The 18,988-nt window shown below is 36.8% G+C and overlaps 1 pseudogene; it reads right to left on the reverse strand.

Moving 5' to 3' along the window:
- Positions 1-10,912: 10,912 nt before the first annotated feature.
- Positions 10,913-18,630, reverse strand: LOC116146250 (annotated as a pseudogene).
- Positions 18,631-18,988: the final 358 nt, after the last annotated feature.

Genomic DNA, 18,988 nt, shown 5'->3' on the forward strand with positions numbered 1-18,988 from the left:
AGAATATTGTCAAACCTCTCCAGGTAGCTTCTAATAGCAGGGTCAAGCTGTGAACTTGATGGGATATCTCTTGCAGCATTTTGCGGGGCTGAAGGTTTTCTGGAAGAGGTGTCCCCTTGAACTTGGGGGAGCCCCTCAGCACCCTGGTTGGTCTACTCAAGTTCTGGTTGGCGGGCCATTTGTTGCTGTAGGACCGATAGGTTGGAGATTCTCCTGATGAAGGATGAACACTAAATCAGTCCTTCTTCTAGCGCCAAACTGTTGATGCGTGATTTTGACACCAATGAAACGCACATGTGAAATGTCAAGTTGGTCCCCAAAAGATACACATGAATGGTTTGGAAAGATGAAAGTAAATGAAGTGAAAAAGGAGTTTTAAAGTGGTTCGGATGCTAAGGAAACAAATCCTACGTCCACTGATATTTTTATTAATGGTAAGAGTCAAGTCGCTTTAGACGACTGACTTTACATTGATGATACAAGATATCAAAGACTGTCTTTTCTATAGAGAGAGAGAGAGTTTTTAAGTGTAAAATGTGCGAATCCCTTTAATGAGGGAGGAACTCCCATTTTATAGTGGGATGCCTTGAGGTAATCATCACTGAATCTGCAAGTTGGTGGGATGATCCATGCAAATCCTTCGTTTAGAGTAATTCACGTGATTTGCTGTAGGGGTTGGACACTCGGGATCATCACAACTCCTTGCTGGCCTGACGTGCACCCATTACTTTGACAGAAGCAAGCTGTGAGTGCCACCATGATCACACGAAGTAGCTGTGTCAGAATGGCAGTAGGCTCTTCCTGAGGTCTGACCTTGTGCACTTATCTGGGCTCCACGTCAGCCCTAAATTCCCAGGCATAACAAACATTAATATGATTTGATTTAGCATATGGAATTTCAGTATAGAATAAGACTAAATTAATACAATACATTTGGTGCAATTCTAAAGTATCACTCTTTGTTGTTCTTTAGGAGTTAAAAAGGGTATTAAATCAAATGAATTTATGTTTGCCTCAAGTCTGGAAGGATATCAAATCTGAAAATTAATTCATGCCATAAAGAAATAGTAGTAACTAATTAGGGCTTTCAGATATACTGATTAAATCAATCAATGAGCTGACACAATCTTGTCAATCAACAAGCAATCAATTAAGAGATTAAGAAAAGCATGAAATAACAGAAAAGAAAATTGACACAGGGGATTTATAGTGGTTCGGCTAAGATAGCCTACATCCACTCTTCAAGGCACACTATAGAGTATTTTATTACTCAAGGAAACCAAGATTACAGAAAGTATACAACCAGGAAAAACAAGAAAGAACACACCCGAAGTATCCCTCTGAAAACTCTGCTTTCTTCAACACAATAGATTTGATTTTATACAGATCAGGACTCCATTAATCATCCTCCAGCTGTCCAGTATAATCAGCAGTTTGTTAGAGAAGAGACGCTGTAGAATCTTCTATCGTTAGGGCTGAGAAGGAACCAGAAGAGAGCGTGAGGTGAGCTGTGCATTCTATTGAAACAGACTGGAATTCGGGTGCCAGATAATGCATTAAGTCTGATAACTGAAACGCTGCCATATTGGTTTAATGTTGAAGCTGATTTCTTCAACTAATGCTGACTCCACTGTGGCATACACAAGCCACATCATCATCACAAAAATATTAAGTGATTTTGACAATTTCCATCATTTTCAATTTACTGGTAGAATAATGAATTTTTATTGACCTAAATTTCATTTAATTTTTTGATAACTATAAATATAAAGTTTTGGAATTAAAATATAGAGGATGAAGAATAACTCTTTTATTTTTATTTTTTTACAGTTGTATTCTCACCTAAGATGGAAGATGAGGGTTGAAATAAAAAATAGTGGGGCTAAAACCATTTCCCTTTCTTTTAATTCAGTTCTTAGCCCAATTTTTCAACATCATCCTATTCCTAGTGGGACATGTATAATAATATAAATGTTATATATTAAAGTGGATAATATAATAAACTACAAATTTTTCATGTATAGAATAATTTGTATGATTAATTTATATATATAATATTATTCATAATATAACTATTGAATAGTATTAAATATTTAGGTGTTGTAGAAATAAAAATAATTAATTAAGCTATATTATAAATGTAATAGTATTCCTAATTACTTGAAACCTGTATAACGAATTGTTTCTATAATCCAATAAGATCATGTTTTAAAACATAAAAATATGTCACAGTGCTTAATATATAAAAATATATCAACAATTTATTCCATATGATTCTTTTAGTATAATTAATGAAAAAAGTAAAGCTTTTTATGAGAAATTCGTTATTTCTTTTGGTTAAAAAAGATTAAAAAAAGTTAATTAGTACTTTATATTTTAATTAAAATAGTACATTAGTAATTTAATGTTATAATTAGTTAAGTACTATAATGTAATGTTATAATTAATTTAATTTTTAATTATTTAATTAAATAATGTACTAATATTTATAATGTAATGTTATAACTAATTAATAAATAGGTAATCATTTAACTAGTAATATACTAATGTATATCAATTTATCATATATAATTAATTAATTACTAATTTACTATAGATATACTTAAAACTTGATAATTAAAGTAAATAACTAAATATTATTCAATCAAATATATTATTTTATTCAAAATTAAAACACTTTTAATTGGATCCTAATTCCAATTATAATTTATACACTTAATTAATCAAAACTTTAATATTATAATATATTAAATTTTTTTATATGGTGAAGTATATATGTATAATTAATTGTATATATATTTGAGTAGGTTATTTTTATTATTACACTATAATTTTTATATAACATTTCATCCTATTTGGCCATTTTAAATTTTTTATATGTAAACTTACGAAAGATGTAATGCCCACATCAAGGTACGTAGCTTTATTTATGCCCTAATATCCTTAGTTGAATTTTGTTAAAGTTATCTTGAACAAGTGTTAAGGAAATTCTTTAAAATGTTTTTAGGGGTAAAATGGTCATTCTACTCATAATTAGATGAAAGAGCGGAGAATGAAAAGAATTAGAATAACATGGAGAAGATAATAGAAATGAGGGTATTTTGGTAATTGATTAAGGGACATAGATGAAATTTTTAGAAAGTGCAAGGTAAAATGAGAAATTACATATATTATTATGTAGTAATAAGAGTTCAAGAGTTGAAACCCTAGCCACTCCACCCATTGTTCACGCCACCTTCACCCCAAATTCTCTCAAATTTCTTCACTAAATTTCCAAGGAAATTCATAGGATTTTGGCTAGATTTTGATAGATTTTCAATCCTAAGCATTTAAATGTAAGATTCTTGCACCAAGATGTGAGATTAAATTTTAAAGTTTTGAATTCTTATGGTTTTATATGCTTAGGGTTTAAGAGGAAGGGGAATTCTACCAAAGAGAGATTATAGAGTTGGAATTGCTCAAAGTCAAGGTAAGTAAATCCTACTTTAGCTTTGATTGAATAAATACTTGTGTAGAGAAATTTCTTATATGTTGTATGTGTGTTTGGATGATGAGAATTATGGATTGAAATTAAGGTTGTTTGATTTGTGAATCTTATGGCCATAAGAAGTGATGTATTTTTATGTGTTGAGTTGATGAAATATGAAAGAATGGATGTGAAAGGGTGGAAGGTGAAATTCGGCTAGGGTGGTTGTTGGCCTTAGGGAGTTTTTGTTCCAATTATGGTGGCTTGAGAAATATGTGGAAGTGTAACCAATTTAGGGTTTGTATGTGCATGTAAGGTGTTTGATGAAATTTCAAAGAAAGTGCATATATATGAGTATGTTAAATTATTACTTTGTTATGGAAATATTGTTGGTAGAGAATAGTAGTTCCATAATGATATCTTTATATGCCATAATGCATTCTTACATTTGAGCATTTGAATTTAGAAAGAATAGCAAAGAATGAGCATATTTACATGCACATATACATGTATGAGAACATTAAAGAATAAAGAGAAAGAAAAAAAAGAAATTAATTGTAGAATCATTATCTAAAGAACATAATTAAAGAATACCTCAAATCTGAAATTTTATTTAAAGAAATATAAAAAGATAAGAGAAGAGAAGGTTGTCGCGATGGGAACATGTGAGTGACAGAGAAGAAGAATATCTCCACATGCACGCCGCCTTTAGTGAGCGGCCTAAGAATAAGAAAGAAGAATTTGTATAGTCCTTAAGAAGTGCATGTGGATGAGGACTGTACCCAAGAAAGAATTTGAGAATATACTCACACGGCCAGGGTTCCGAATCCATGCTCAACCGAGTCCGATCGGCAAAGAAAGAATATAAAAGAAAAGAAAGAAAGAATAGAAAAGCAAGAAAGAATAGAAAATAAGATAAACATAAAAGAAAGAAGAGAAACAAAAAAGAGAGAACTGAAACAGAAGAAGAAAAAACAGAAAATAGAACGGAAATAGAAAACAAAATGAGGAATAGAAAACAAAATAAGAAAACAGGAAAGAAAATGCATTGCATAGAAAAAGGTTATGCATTTGTGCATATGCATCATGCCATTTCTACTACCCCGAGTTAGTTTCCCTATTTGTGCTTACATATCGGTAAGTGAGAAACTAGAATCTTAGAAAGAGCAAAGAAGAATTGAGAAGTTTGGTGTAAGGAAAGAAAATCCAGGATCTAAGTAATGGAGAAAGAATAGAAGTATTGTGGGTTTACTTACTGAGCAATTAGTGCTCACTCTGTTGATTTCACTGTTTTGCAGGTAATAGATGAGATGCGGTCGGGAGGAACGTCAAGTAGCAGAGGAGAATGGCACCACTGTCCAAGATTACTTTGTACTTATTTTTGTGACTTTATTACTTGATGTAGAGATTTGTATATAAAGTCAAATTTATTTTGTGACCACTATTACATTCTTATATACAAATATATTTATTATAACATGTTAGTGAGTTTTACTTATATTTTTCCAAAGAACTACTAGCTAGAAAGAATATTATAAAAGACCCCAAATTCTTTACTGATATTTCATTTAAATCCAGGTTCCAATACAGGTTCCTACACGGGTACTCGGACTCGGTTCCAAGACAGGTTCCATTCAGGGCACCCTGGGCATAACCACCAGGGTACCCGTTTCAGGTTCCCATCATAGGTTCCGGTTCCTACACATATAGGAATTGGAACCAGACCTGCACAATAACGGTTCCAAAAAATTGGAACTGGAACCTACTCGCATAGTATTGGTTCCGAGTAGATTCTGGTTCTGGTTCTGGTTCTAGTTTTACCTATTACCCATGCTCACCCATACAACCGGATCATCACTCACCAAAACCTCTCAAACCCAAGAGTGGATCCAGTGCTAGTTTAGGGTGGGCATTTAAAATGTATATATATATATATATATATATATATATATATATATATATATATATTTTTTGTTTTTTTNCCATTTACTTTCCCTTACTTTTACGTACTGCAGCGCGCGCGGTCTAGGCTTTCAGCCTTTTCTACATTTTTGTGTGACCTACAAGCGTCTTTGGCAGTGGCATCGCCTCGTTGGACTCTGGTGGTATGACCTGATCCAAACGATCTAACCTTTGGCTAACCATTTGGAAGGTATTGTTGAACCTCTCTAAGTAATTCAGCACCCTTCTTCTAGCACCAAACTGTTGATGCTTGATTTTGACACCAACGACTCGCACGTGCAAAGTGCTAAGCGGACTTAGAAATTACACATGATATGGAAATATGCAACGAGAGAATAAATGAGAAGCGGTTTTTAAAGTGGTTCAGATGCTCAAAAGTGAATCCTACATCCACTAGGGTTGTATTAATAGATGGTTACAGTCAGGTCACGTATAACGAGCTAAATTACAATCTTGAGAGAATTGAATATATATATATATATATATATATATATATAGAGAGAGAGAGAGAGAGAGAGAGAGTATGCTATTTTAGGCTAAGATAAGCCAATCTCGTAAATGAGAGAGGAGCCTTCTATTTATAGTGGGAGGGTTCAAGGTATGATTACAAGTCTGCAAGTGGGTAGGTGCCGTGCAAATCCTTCCTTGCATCCCATCGATTGTCTACACGAGAGATATCCTCAACTTATGTAGGGCTTGGGCAGGTGGACGATTCTTAGCCACTCGCAAGCTTGACATTCACCTGTTGTACTGACAAGAACCATACCTCTTCCATCATTGTGCGACGTGGCAACGTCTAGATGGCACAAAGCCTCCCTGAATTTTGATTGGCTCTTGCTGACGAGAATCCACATCAACCTTGACTTTTTAGGCATAATAGAAGCCCCCCAGTTTTTAAGGTTTAAGGATTGAACCTTGAGAACTTCATGATTATGCCATGACTTAACTTGTCCCAAATGACATTTGGTCAATCTAATCGAGCTGTAAGGAGGTCGCAACATATACCTCTAAGAATAGCACCAACGAACTGAGGTGACCTTCTCCAATAGGTTCAATGACCTAGGTCAGACCCTACTCAGTGCCATACTGAAATGCTTTGAATCTAATTCGCAACTCATAACTTGAGAATTCTTAGCACATTTTTTACCGAAAGCAAGGAATCATGTTGTCTTGAAACTGATACATTACAAAGAGTGTTTCACTCGAATGACCTCTTCATATGTTATCTGTTGCGCTTGACAGCTAGTCTGGTTAATAAAATAATCTTTATTCTGACAGACGTGTCTATTGCGCAATAAGTGCCAACCGTGCACATTAAATACAAGCCATACTGAAACAATATTCTCTTTTAGAGCATTAAATACGGATGAGGGCGTATTTAATGTGGAAGAGATATTCAAGCCGTCACTTGGTTGCTCCAATGGAGGGAAGCGTCAATTGACACTCTCATGTGGCGGTTACTTCTTCTTGCGGATTAACGACACGTGGTCACAATCAATGGTGAGAAACACATCCTGCCCAAGCGTCGCTTGCCCAGGGAAGCCAATTGTTGTTCTTCCCCTTATAAAACCCCAGGCTCGCTTCAACTTTTGTTCACAGAACTCATATTTTAAGAGAAAAAACAAAACTCTCATGAAATTAGTCTGCTCTTTTTCCAGTTGATGTGCATTCTTCGTTACGACAAAAAATTCATTCCCTACAGCCAAGAGGTAAGGAGGACTTCCCCTTTGTTTTCTTTTATTATTTTGCTGGTTGCTTGACTTTTGTGATAATGGTGGGTATGAACTGTCTGGTAAACTTTCATGGTGCATATTTCTGGATAGTGGTGAGAAGAGAGGTATTGTCTTTATAATAAGTGAGAACTTAGGGCACGAATCCTTGGGGATTCATCCCTAAGGGTTTTTTGGGTTTTTCTAGGGTTTAAGGAAGACACATTAGAGTTTCTTTTGCTCTTCCACGTCATCGTATGGAACACTGTACGAAGACTAAGTTATCTTTGCATGTTGCCTCTTTTTCAGACTTTAGGAGCAATGGATGCCTCAGCGACCATAGCAGTCGAGGGGACAAGCTCGTAGGCATCGGGCAGCCCAACGGGTCCCGTACAAGAAACCTTGTTAGTGGCCACCAAGATGAGATACAGAAGGTAGTGGACCAATATGCACTTAGCGTGGATGTCTACCAACACATAACATATACAACTCGGAATCCCCCAGAGGAAATGGCCGCAATCTCGGAGGCGATCTTCAAATGTGAGGCGTTGATACCTTTTCGCACCTTCATTAGATCGATCTGTAACCACGTCGAGGTCGCACCATTACAATTGACGCCCAATGTGTATATGATAGTTGTTGCTATATATATTGCATGTGGCGAGAACGACCTTGGCGAGCTGATAGTGCTGGAGCTCACAAGCTCAAGCTCTTACTATCTGAAGAAGAGCAATGATAAAGATTCTTTTTACCTCTCAAAGCGATCTACGATCGAAGGAGGAATATTTGGTTACCCCAGTAACGTCGGGGCTTATGAAACCAAAATTTTCCCTTTTAATATGATGACGTCTGCCAGTTTAGGGAGCCAAGTAGGCTTTCCTTTCTTTCAATTTGCGAACAGTTCCTTTTCCATTATTTTTTGTTTTCTAACAAACTTTTTCATCTCATTGCTGGAAATAAGATGACTAGATTAATGGCTCTAACCGATTTAAACTGAATTGTGGCATTCGATAATCTACTCGAGCAAAGTCGTGATGTGAGACTGCTCGTGACTACTGCCAACTTGAGAAAATACAGTTTTTTCAATCCTTAAGCATCCCTGAAACCCCTAGTCCGTAAGCATCCTCACACTTAGAACCTTTTTCTTTTGCCTGTAGTGGCTCGCTAACATGCTTTCATGTAGCGACCATGTCACCCAGAGTTCTGAGGCCGATGACGAGGACCACGGGGTTTGTATTTCCCTAGGTCACTCCGACTAAGCCAGCTGAGGCGATCCTTGGCGATACCCCGGCAGGAGGATATAGATTAGTGTGCGAATATCCTCGGAACAACAAGGAGAAGCTTCTCGACTCGCTACTGCTCGCGTCCCTAAGCAAAAAACCATGGGCCAAAAAACTAAGAAAAGGAAGCAGCTATAGGCCAAAGAATCGGAGTCCGAGCTAGAGGGCTTAAGGGTGCAACCTGGGAGATCACAGTCTTACTAGGCTTTGTGCTCCAGAGTTCCCCCGAGGCATGCACCTGGCATTTCGATGATTCCCAATAACTCGCGTAGAGGAGAAGGGAAGGCCGCGGTTACCCGAAGGAGAACGGGCAAGCAACAAGCCGATGAGATGCTAGTTCCTTCAGGAACAAACACGCTTGTGTTGGACTCCATGGGGCAACTCCCGGAATACCTACAACCGATGGTGTATCCAATGGCTACAACCTTTGAGGAGGTCATGGCTTTTCGACCCGCGGACCTGATGGCTACAGTGCTTCAGCTGCAAAGCTAGGTAAAACAACTCCTTCTTGCTGAGGACTTCCCAATATAAGTTGATTTTCTTAGCCTTTATGACTTTCGAAAAAATGAAGGTTAACTATTGTTGCTTTTCTCATGCAGTCTTTGCTCGCCTTGCATATGACCCAACAGAAAACCAACTTGGACTCTGCAGGAGGGCTCCACGAGCTAAGATGTGAGAATGACAAGCTAAAAAAGGACTTCACAACTCTGGACACAGAGGCAAAGGTGTATCACCTCCAGGTGAATCAATACTTGATGGAGAAAAACTCTGCCCTCTGCACAGTGGAGTTCCAGAAGGCTGAGCTTGAGAAGAAAGGCGAGGAGAACAATGAGCTCCAAAGGATAGTGGCTAGACTCACCAAAGAGTGTGGTGAGAAAGAGCAGGAGCTGAAGATAAGCTCGTAGTTAAAATCAACACGGTACGTGTCTTATTATCTTTAGCTGCAAACCTAGATTGGCCCTTACAACAATTCAATGTAAAAAATGTTTTCCTAGATGGAGAGTTGTCAGAAGATATCTATACGGATCCTCTACCAGGGTGTATTTCACTAAAGAAGCACAACCAAAAGGTATGTAAATTAAAGAAAAATTTATATGGTTTGAAGCAATCTCTAAAGGCATGGTTTAGGATGTTCACAAAAGTTATGACATCTTTTGGCTACCATCAGAGCAATTCAGATCACACATTATTTCTTAAAAAAAAGCAAGGGAGGGTCACTACGCTTATTGTATTTGTGGATGATATGGTGGTTACAAGAAATGATCTAGAAGAAAGGAAGGCTCTGCAAAAGTACTTGTCAAAGGAATTTGAGATGAAAGACCTAGGTTCTTTGAAATATTTTCTCGGAATCGAAGTGTCTTGATCTAACAAAGGTATATTTCTACCACAAAGAAAGTATGCCTTGGATGTACTATAGGAAATTGGTATGTCAACATGTCAACTAGTTGATACACCAATAAAAAAATGTTTGAAATTAGGAGTCAAGACTGATTAAGTACCAGTTGACAAAGGGAGATACCATAGACTTGTGAGAAGATTGATGTACTTATCATACAGTAGGCTAGATCTTGCTTATGCATTTAGTATAGCCAGATGATTCATGCATAATCCCGGAGAACAACATATGAATGCAGTTACGCGCATCTTGAGATATTTTAAACATGCTCCTGGAAATGGAATCCTATTTACTAAAAATGAGGACTACCAAAATGTGAATGCATATACTAATGCTAATTAGGCTGGAACAGTGGATGATAGACAATCTACTTCTAATTATTTCACTTTTGTAGGTGGTAATCTAGTCACTTGGGAAAGGAAAAAACAGAATGTTGTGGCATGCTCAAGAGCTAAAGTAGAATTTAGGGGAATGACACTTGGGATTTGTGAAGCTTTGTGGCTAAGATTTCTCTTGCAATATTTGGGCTATCAATCTAACCAACCAATCTAGTTATATTGTGACAATAAACCAGCATGTGACGCTCACAATCTAGTTCAACATGATCGTACGAAGTATTTTGAAGTAGATAGATTTTTCATCAAAGAAAAGCTAGATGAAAAGATTATTGAATTGCCCAAGATTCGATCAAAAGATCAATTGACCGATATTCTTACCAAAGTTGTCTCCAAACATATATTTTTCTCACAAATTTTAGACAAGTTGGGTATGTGTGGCATCTACGCACCAACTTGAGAGAGGGTGTTGAGATTTCAACAATATTTCCTGAATATTTTTGGATCTTCTTATTTTGTTAGTTTTAGGATACTCATAATGTCCTTGATATCTTTTAATCTCCTGATTATGTTTGTATATTATAATTGACATAATTAGGAGACTCCTTAGATTGTATCCTCCTTATATAAAGCCTGTTAGTCGTACTGAATTAATCAATGAATTGAAACATACAATTTTTCGATTAAACAAATTTAATATTCTAATCCCTAGAGCAAAGATAAATGTAAACAGTACAGTGAAGAGAATAACAAGACAATATATTCTATCTCTTCTGGAAATTTAACATCTTAACCCCCAGAGCAAAGACAAATGCAAAGAGCACAGTGAAGAGAATAACAATTGCAACTACTCCAAGAAAATCATGCTTGTAACCAAAAAAATCATACAAAAATTGCTTCACTGTTTCACCAGTGTCAAGTTTATCCTCTATATCTCCAAATTGTGATGCAACCAACCCGTATAACGTCCAAGAAATTGGGCATCCCCAAAAGTACCATCTCCACCAAATAGGAACTCTCTGTGATCATAAAAGTTGATAAATGGAATGGGGTTAATTGATCATTGGATATGTAATATTGTATGATCTTAGGAAAGATAACATTTGAATGAAGGCGGGAATCCGGCACTTACAGTTCTTGGGACGATAAATCCGGAAAAGAGGTTCCATATCGAGTAAAGGGAGGAGGCGACCACAGCAGCGATGTGTTGGTTTGGTGTCATCGCGACAGCCATCATGCCATAGAAGGTGAAGTACATCAAACATACGAACATGTGGAAAAAATACCAAAAGAATTTGCCAGCATCCAAGTCAAATTGGATCATTACATAGACTAGAATGCCATAGACTACACATTGAGCAAAGATATAAGGAATCTCAACCACAACCTGGATGAAGAGACCACAAAAAGTTAAATTCCAATGTCAAATTCACAAAGAGATTTATAAATAAATATCAAGGATGTAACATGGGAAAAATATTTACTTGTGCAAAGGCATATGACATTGGCGAATACATTCCAGCTGCTTTTTCTCTGTAAAATACTGTCCTTTCAACAGCCACTACTGGCTGTACGGCCGTGGCATTTTGGACACCAAGGAAGAGAACAGCACCATACATGGAACCCATTGCATTAAACAGATCTTGTCGTTTACTCCTATATATCATTTAAAATGTTTAGATTGGAAGGCAGAAGAAACTATATAACTCTGAATTATGTTTGAATGTACTGTACTGACATTCACTGGTAACTCACGTTTTGGTGCCCATGTCCCAGAATATTGTCGCAAATGTCAAAGCTATGAAGGAGGTAAACAGAAATCTGACGGAGGTGTATGATGTATTCCGCCAGTATGACAAACGTTGTTTCCATAAGCAAGCCATACATTGGGTGAAAAAGGATTGGGAGTATTGAGTGGGGAAATATTTAGCCATGATTTTTTACTAATTTAAAACTTGATAAGTTTAATATTAAATGCAACCAATTTTAACTTTCCATTAATCCATTAAATTATATTAAATCAATAATTAAAATTTTGTTTCACAAATCTATATAAAAGATTAGTGTTACAATAGTCTAACTATTATTTTATACCTATAATATATGACTTTAATTGTTTATTATTTATTTATTCATTTTGATTCAATAAGAGTTAAGACTACTCGATTACTAGGTTGTGTAAGAAAGTTAAATAAAGAAATCATAAAATCCAATAAATTTAAGTATAATGCAATTATTTTATACCGCCAGTATGATGTAATATTGTCCCGGAACAGGCCTCTGCTTAAATCCCTAATGAGTGCTTTGTTTCTCCTGAAACACAATGACACAAAAATTAGCTATAAATTTAAGCTAATAACAATAGAAAAGCAGTCATGTTTTGGGAGAATGGTGATGTATGGTGGTTATTATCATGAACTTACTGATACAGTTCTGAGTTTTTGAAAATCTCAGTAAAATCAACCCCCAAAGCTATTTCTTGTGATTCACGGGTGACTTCCAACACCCAAGTAGCTGGATTGTACCCATCTTTAATTTTAGGAACACCTTGAATTCCCTACAGAATAGGAATGCTCTTGCCTTAGCAAGTTTCATAATGTAATCTGAAGTTAAATTTTCATTCTCTGTAATTTGTGAATGTCCATCATGTCATACCTCGAAATACTTTATAAGGAGGCCAGAGTGGGGACCCAATGACCCAGCATATATCGCTTGTCCCCCCCGCTTCAGTAGAAAAAGCTGCAACGCAGTGTTTAAATTAGTATCATACTCGCAGATACAGAATCTGAACCTCCACTATTAAGACTTCTCACCTCATCGAAGGCTTCAAATATGTCAATGCTTGGCTGATGAATGGTTCACACCACTGTTCTTCCTGTGTCCACTGTGTTCCTAACTGTTCTCATAACAATGGCAGCAGCTCTTGCATCTAGACCGGAAGTTGGTTCATCCATAAAGATGATTGAAGGGTTTGCCACAAGCTCAACTGCGATGGTAAGCCTCTTGCGGTGCTCAGTTGACAGACCATCGATACCAGGCAAACCAACTAGTCCTTGTCTCAATGTATTTAATTCCACTAGCTCCATGACTTCCTCAATGAACATCTGCAAACCACAGGTAAAGATGAGTTAGTACAATATATACAACTTAGTTGCTTCTGTCTGACTTAGTTGGCTTAATTTGTTTCATCTTTAAATGAAACAAAGAGAAAAAATGAAAATGAACCTTGGAACACAGAGGTTTTCTTTACCAACCTTCCTAGTTTCAGAATCAACTTCAGGGGGTAATCGAAGCCACGCTGAGTAGACCAGAGATTCATATACTGTTACATAAGGAGACTGGATATCATTTTGCTCACAGTATCCCGAAATACGAGCAAATGTCTCTTGCTTCTTCGGGTATCCAGAAATTGTGATAGTCCCCTCAATGTATCCGCCAGTTTTCCTACCAGCCAATACATCCATCGGAGTGGTTTTACCAGCACCGCTAACACCCATCAAAGCAGTAAGAACACCTGGCCTGAAAGCACCACCCAAACCATTCAGAAGCCTCAGTTTGTCTTCAACAACACCTTCAAGTTTCATTTCCTGCATAGTTTCATTAAAACGTATAGCCATCAAGTCTGGAATAAATTACATCATAATCATATACCGTCACAACATTTGGATATATGGAAATTTTAAAAAACTTAAGATTACCTTTGGCATGTCAACCGAGTATGAAATTTCATCGAATGTAATGGAATGTGGTTCAAATGGAAGAACCATTCCTTTTTTCNTTTACCAACCTTTCTAGTTTCATAATTGACTTCAGGAGGTAATCGAAGCCACGCTGAGTAGACGAGGGATTCATATACTGTTACATAAGGAGAGTGGATATCATTTTGCTCACAGTATCCCGAAATACGAGCAAATGTCTCTTGCTTCTTTGGGTACCCAGAAATTGTGATGGTCCCCTCAATGTATCCGCCAGTTTTCCTACCAGCCAATACATCCATCAGAGTGGTTTTACCAGCACCACTAACACCCATCAAAGCAGTAAGAACACCAGGCCTGAAAGCACCACTCAAACCATTCAGAAGCCTCAGTTTGTTTTCAACAACACCTTGAAGTTTCATTTCCTGCATAGTTTCATTAAAACATATAGCTATCAAGTCTGGACTAAATTACATCATAACCATATACCGTCGCAGCATTTGGATATATGGAAATTTATAAAAACTTAAGATTACCTTTGGCATGTCAACCGAGTATGAAATTTCATCGAATGTAATGGAATGTGGTTCAAATGGAAGAACCATTCCTTTTTTCTTTTGATGACTTGACTGTGCAGCTGCCCCTGTGATTGGTATATCAGTTATAATTTATGTATCTTCAAAAGTCCTAGTGAAAAATTTGACATACATAAAACACAAACACTACTAATGAGTTTAATCACCTGAGTGAGGTCTGTGACTAGAACTACTTGCATGAGTTGATAACTGAATGGATCCTCCAGTTCTGTTATCATGTTCATTACTCTGAGATTCCTCTGGCAAAACAGCCTGAGGCTTACCAAATGCTGCGCAGTTTTTGCACAAATTAGAACACAGTCTCTTATCTTTTCAGAAAGAGTCAAAGTGACGATAGTAAAGATACTCACGGTTGAGAAAAGTGAGAGCCAAAGTGTAGCCGAAATTGAACAGCAGGGTAAAACCAACCATAGCCCCTACTCCTATCCAATACCAATACGAATATGGGAAGAACCCTCGAGACTTCATAACTGCAACTCCCAGTGGTTCCATTGAAACACTTGGCACAATCTTCAGTATAAAAAAAAAATTTCAGGAATAAGAAGATTATCAGATGACAAACACACAAATGCCAACAAGTCATTCTTGACATTACCTTTTTCCAACCATGTCCAAGGAACTCATTAACAACTAGAGCATTCTGGGCATACATCAAAGGTGAACACCAGTAAGCCCATATCCACCAGTCCTTAACATCCTCTGTGTTATCAAACAAGAAAACGGAAAGGTTACATTAAGATTTGAGAAAGATTTAACATCTTTTAAGTAAATATCTGTACTTCTCTTACTTCGCGAAATGATGAAGCCACCCAACGCAAAAAGCAGCAGCAATACATATGAACCGTATGTATTAGCAATGACCATGGTCCTGCCTGCTGCTGCAATGAGTCGGAACAATCCAGAGGCCATTTGGTTGACAATTAAGAGCAATAATAATTGCTTTCCAAACCTGCAACAAGTAGATTACCATTTAAAAAAGTTGAATTTATAGAACAATTGCGTAAAACAAAACCTTTATTTTCTTACCTTCCAACATTAGAATCAAATCCTATTACATAATAGGTTAAGAATACCCAAACACCAGCCTCTACTAATGAGACGGGTATCTTGAGGATCCATGTTGGAAGAGCATACGCCCATGATGGATAGAATCGGAGATCTCTTTGCTTGTAGAAAACAGGAAGCTTTACTATGGTCATGGAAATCTCTGACATTCCATTGAACATAATCATCATAGCCGTGAAGAAACAGGCGCCGGTGTAAATCATTCCATCTGAATATGTATCTCTATGCATCTTGGTTCGGAAGAACAGTGTCATAGCAACAAATGCCATTACCGAAAGCTAGTTGTAGGGGAAAAAATCAGTATTAAATATTGTCACATTAATAAATGACTAAAATGAAAAATCAAATAATAATACCCACTTGGCCAAGCTTGAAGTAGTAAACAAATGAATTCCTCTTCATCAATAAATATTCTCTAGAGATGCAAGCTTTCAACAATTCTTTCTTGTTGACACCATATGTTTTGGTTGTCAAAGCTGCAGGGTGGCTCTTACTCTTATCAAATGGAGTTCCAAGCTCATCACCAAGTTTCCGACCCACATGGAAAGATTGAAATGCATCAGAGAATTCCTTCACTGTTATGAACCTGTAAGGCTCATCTTTACTTATCCAATACTGCTGCTGATCTTTCCTTGATGTCACCTGCAACATTTCAATGTTAATGAAGATTCAATATGACGCTTTATATGTCCAATTGTACATAAATAAAGGAAAGAAACGCTCAAAAAGACCTCCATTAGCACATACTTCTTGCAGGAAGTCAGCCACGCCTTTTCTCTCAGGACATTTGAAGCCCATGGACTCAAAAAACTCTAGGACTTGTTCTCGAGGACCCTGGTAGACAATTTGACCCTCAGATAGAAGGATAATGTCATCGAAGAGATCGTAAGTCTCTGGTGCTGGCTGGAGGAGAGAGATCAGAGCGGTTCCATCAAGGATGTGAATGGTTTGCCTCATACAATTCACAATTTGGAAAGTTGTTGAACTGTCCAAACCAGTAGATATCTCATCCATGAACAGTGCATTCGCCGGTCCAACCAGCATTTCACCTGAAATAATCCAGTATAGAAAATGTTTATATGCTTAAACTGAAAAAAACTGAAATTTTTATCTGTGTCTTCAATTTAAATGAACTAAGAAACTTTGGTAATTACCTGTTGTAACTCTCTTCTTTTGTCCTCCTGAGATACCTCTAAACATTTCATCACCCACCAAGGTATCAGCACAGACTTCCAGTCCTAAAATCTGTAAATTTAAGAAGGAAAGTAATTATCCTCACTGATTGATAATGGTTCCTTATATTAAATTGGTTTGACCATGATGTAAATTACCTTTAGAACATAATCAGTGACCACACTGGCTTCTTCGCCTGCGGTTGCTGCCGCCTGTGACATTAGAATTGACCAAGAAATATAAGAAACTCAATCACCTTGAGTGCAACTAACTGAGCACAAAATATAATCACTGATTCAGAGAATGATTTGACATGGAAGGAATGAACTGATCATCAAATTTCATCAATTATTGTTTCCTTGTAATGCAATAGGTTAAAGGCTACACATCTGAAACAAATTTCAGCTTTTCTCACCTTCATGTAGACATCAATATCAGGGTCAGGCTTGATATTGGCTGCTTTTTCTCTTCTTGACAACTCGGATAACATCTCTTCATTTTCACAAAAGGAGTATCAGTTATGCTAACACTAATTAAAAATCATCAAATTTGGAAAGAAGAAATCAATCCATGAAACTAACCGTAACGGGTTCCGACCCCCTGGCATCTTGCAGAGAAGGCCAAGGTTTCCCTGACAGTCATTTCTCCTATATGCACATCATGTTGACCAATATAAGCAGCAGTTCTCTGGGGCACAAATTCATGCATCTCATGGCCATTATATGTCACCCTACCAGTACTCTGCAGGAGATATTTCACCTCTCAAATTAGAAATATTAATCAACATATGCAAAAGAATTTAAGCTTTGATTACCATAAAATTTTACCTGTAGACTGGAGTCAAGCTTCCCAGCCAAAGCTAACAATAGGGTTGTCTTTCCAGAGGCTGGAGGGCCCAAAAGCAATGTCATTCTGCAACAAATGAGAAATGAATCCCCAAATATTCAGAATCTACATTCAAGGAACACAAACCTTAGTTAAAATTCAGTTCTCATTACTCACCTTCCTGGCTTGATAATTCCACTGACATCCTGAAGAATTTGCAAATGTTTCTTTCTAGTTTTAAGAATATTGGCATAAGTCAAGAAACCCTTCAAAACAAATTCCCAAAGAAAGTAAAATGTTAGTAAATCTTAACCAGAAAACGGATACATAAATAATTTTACAATATTTATGATTCATATCTCTAAGCTGTTACCTCAATTATGTTAATGAAGAAGTTAATGAATGTAGGCAAAGCTCTACTTCCCACATATGTTTCTCCCTCCACGTTCAGATGCTCGAATCGAACCTCAATTTTCGGAAGCTCAATTCCAACTCTGATAACAAAAAATCACGGGACAAAGAAAAACGACACTAAATTCTCAGAATAAAACCAGAATTGATAGAGCTATTCTCCGGAAAGAAAACTCAGAAAGAAATGACAGAAAATGAAGAAAAACTTACTTATCAATGCGGTTCTTGAGCTTCAGGAGGAACTGCTCATTATCAGTTTCAGCAATCTTCACCAACCGTTCAATCAACTGCTGCTTTTCATGAAATCCAAGATTGTGTATATCAATTTCACTCGGACCACCTCCTGCAGTTACCAATATCCCTTTTCTCAAACGATCAAAGGTTGGCAATTTCTCTAATGCAGCCCATTTTAAGGCCTCTTCATCATCTTCTCCTCTCGAAGACCTGGAAAACACGTCCATGGTGTTGCCGCTTCTCCAGAAGGAATTACTTCCTCCTGCACGTAAACTACTTCCCGCTCTGTAGATATCTCCCCTATCCATTGCTGAAGCTCTCAACCCACCGAAACCTTCAGCCTCTTTTCTTCTTCTTCGTCTTCTTTTTTGTTTAAGTTAGCAAGAAAAGAAATCAAAGAACCGAAGTGGGGGGCTCTTTGCAAAACAGTATAGTGCAGAAATATTTATATTGCATGCAACGTTTTTCTTACGATCTCTTTATAAAGTAGCAGTGTTCATGATGTACAGTGAGATTATAAATAATAGATCGAAGTCCGAAGATGTGAATAAAGAACCGAATCTCCTTGGCTGAATGGCTGGCTCCCAAAAACTTTTTATTTTTTGTAATTTATTATTAAAATATATAGATTTAAGTATTTAATCCTGCGGTAAATTTCATCTAATTGTTACTATGCTCCAATACTTAAATAAATTAGTTAGAGAATTCAATTTATGCTCCAAAACTCATGTGATTATTTTATTTATATCATATACCTAATTTATAATAGAGTAATACTACACCTACAACCCAATCTCACAATATTCTCTTATAACCCTAACGTACGTGATAGTTGAGTTGA

Source organism: Pistacia vera, unplaced genomic scaffold (assembly GCF_008641045.1).
Source record: "Pistacia vera cultivar Batoury unplaced genomic scaffold, PisVer_v2 Contig475, whole genome shotgun sequence".
NCBI classification, from domain to species: domain Eukaryota; kingdom Viridiplantae; phylum Streptophyta; class Magnoliopsida; order Sapindales; family Anacardiaceae; genus Pistacia; species Pistacia vera.